Here is a 2,539-nt window from a genome sequence, read left to right as displayed (position 1 = left end):
TGTGCCCTTGATTTTGTGCAAATTTATTTATAATGAATTGTGAAGGAAGGGGAGATAGTCCTAAATTCAGAAAAATTCAAAGTATTAAATCAAGCATGTAACATGCAATCCCATTTGTCCAGAAAAAGAAAGGCAAAAGGCAGAACAGTAAATCTTTTCCATAGCAAAATTATCACAAGGCTACGTGAAACCTTCCAAGCTCGACTTTTTTCCTTTGAGTGGAAACTGCAAATCACTGGGTTATCATGTGGTATAAACAGTGAGTCCATTAATCTCTTTTGCTCTTCATTTGCCTTGGATCTGATTTGACTTTGCGACAATACATCGCTTTGATCACCCTGTGCCCTCCTTGATATGGAGTCTCCAGAGAAAGCTACAAACGGACAGAGAAAGAAGACTGATGGCTCAATTCTAACAGGATCTCAGGATGAGGAATGGTAATGTTTTAGAAGCATCTTCAACATAATTGTGGTACCCAAGAGAATTTTCAAGATATAAACTAGCAGTAAAATACTTGTAGAAAAGAAGTAAATAGTGAAGTAGAAACTAAAATGACTTATTATAACCACTCCAATTCAGTATAAAGTTTTGCTCCTAAGGATATAATACTCAGATACCTGCTGAGCATATAAATATGCATTTAAATATGCACCACAGTGGTTAATCGGGTTGAAATTCAAGGGTGGAGAGTTTTACATGAGAGGCTGAGGTCTAGAACAGTTGAATTACTTGAAGTCTCACTGAAAATTGGTGTTGGTCAGGCTTCTTTCAATGCCCGTCCTCTATACTTTGTTTCTTCTATAGTCTACTCTAGACCAGGGGTTGGCAAACTTTTTCTTAAAAGGTCGTATAGCAAATATTTTAAGCTTTGCAGGAGATTCTCTGTAGCAACTATTCGACACTGTGATTGAAGCATAGAAGGAGCCATAGACAATAAAAATGAATGGCCATGTGTTCCAATAAGAAAACATTCTGCTGGCTAGATTTTTCCAGCAGATAAATTAACAATCCCTGCTTTAGACTACAAATTCCATCTCTGCAGTTTATTAATTATAGGCTTTGACTTAGTCATTTAGTCTCTCTCAACTTCAGTTTCTTCCCCTAATGAAACACACTGTTCTCCCAACAGTAGAAACAATTTTTCTCAGATAAGCCTGTGGAACATGGTTTCTATAGAATATTGTTGGGGGAAATACCATTCTTTAGGTTTATAAAAATCATATATTAATGTGTGTATGTGTATAATTTATTAAATAGCCAGTATATGGTAGATACTATATTAAATACTTTACACATGCTGTCAAATTTCATCCTCATAACTCAGTCTTCAATGTAGATTCTGGGTGATTCAGAGACATTAGAGAACTGTCCAAAGGGGTAAAACCCACGAGTGGTAAAACTGCAATCAGTTGCTTATAGAAGCTTCACTCATGCCACTGCAATATGCTATCTTTCCACTGTCTCTTTTATTTTATAATTTTATTTTATTTTACTTTATTTTGCAAAGTAGCCCTTAAGAGCTACTCTCTTAATAAAGTTTTAAGTGTACAGTGTGTTATTGTTGACTACAGGCACAGTGCTGTACAACAGGTCTCTAGAGCATCTTCATCTTGCTTAATTGAGACTTTATGCCTGTTGATTAGTAACACCCCATTTGTCTCTTCTCCCAGCCCTGGTAAACCATCAGTCCACTCTTTACTTCTATGAATTTGACTATTTTAGATACCTCCTTAAGTGGAATCATGCAATACTTGTCTTTGTGTAAGTGGCTTATTTCATTTAGTATATTGTCTCTTGATAAGGACATACTAGAGATCTTGAAGAGTCGTGAGGGTAGGAAGTGTTCCTTACATAAAATACAAGTCATTTTTTATGTGTGGGGGACAGCCATCTGTCTAGATTCAAACATTTATTGAGCCATGTTTTACGAGAAGGTGAAGTAACAGCACTAAAGGTTAAGATTAGGATATTCCCACGTTCCATTTCCTCTTCCTTTTTTATTTTTAGCTCCAATGATTGGTAAGAGGAATCTGGTCTTTTTGCCCTTTCAGGGAAAAGTAAGGCCTATCTCCTCTCTGATCTCTCAAAGGCAGCCTGTTACAGGCTACTGTCAGCCCTTCACAGGGTTCCACATCTGTGAATTCAACCAATCATGGATCAAGAGGTTTTTTGGGGGTTTTTTTCCCAAAAATATTACATTGTTACAGACGTGTACTATGTGGTTAGGCCTGCAATGTTTGTGTTTGAACTGAACATATACATACTTTTTTTCTTGTCATTATTCCCTAAGTTATATAGTATAACAACTATTTATACAGCATTTATATTGTATTAGATATTATAAGTAATCTAGAGATGATTAAAGTATACGAGAGGGTGCGCATAAGTTATATGCAAATACTATGATATTTTATATATAAGACTTTAGCATCCACAGATTTTGGTATCCATGGAAGATCCTGGAACCAATCCCTCCAATATTGCAGGACAACAGTATTTACCGAATATAGACTAAATAACATAAGACTACTCAGCTCCA

The sequence above is a fragment of the Pteropus alecto genome, unplaced genomic scaffold, assembly GCF_000325575.1.
Source record: "Pteropus alecto unplaced genomic scaffold, ASM32557v1 scaffold196, whole genome shotgun sequence".
In the NCBI taxonomy this organism is placed as follows: domain Eukaryota; kingdom Metazoa; phylum Chordata; class Mammalia; order Chiroptera; family Pteropodidae; genus Pteropus; species Pteropus alecto.
The sequence above is the reverse complement of the archived record's forward strand: the minus strand, read 5'-3'. Positions refer to the sequence as shown.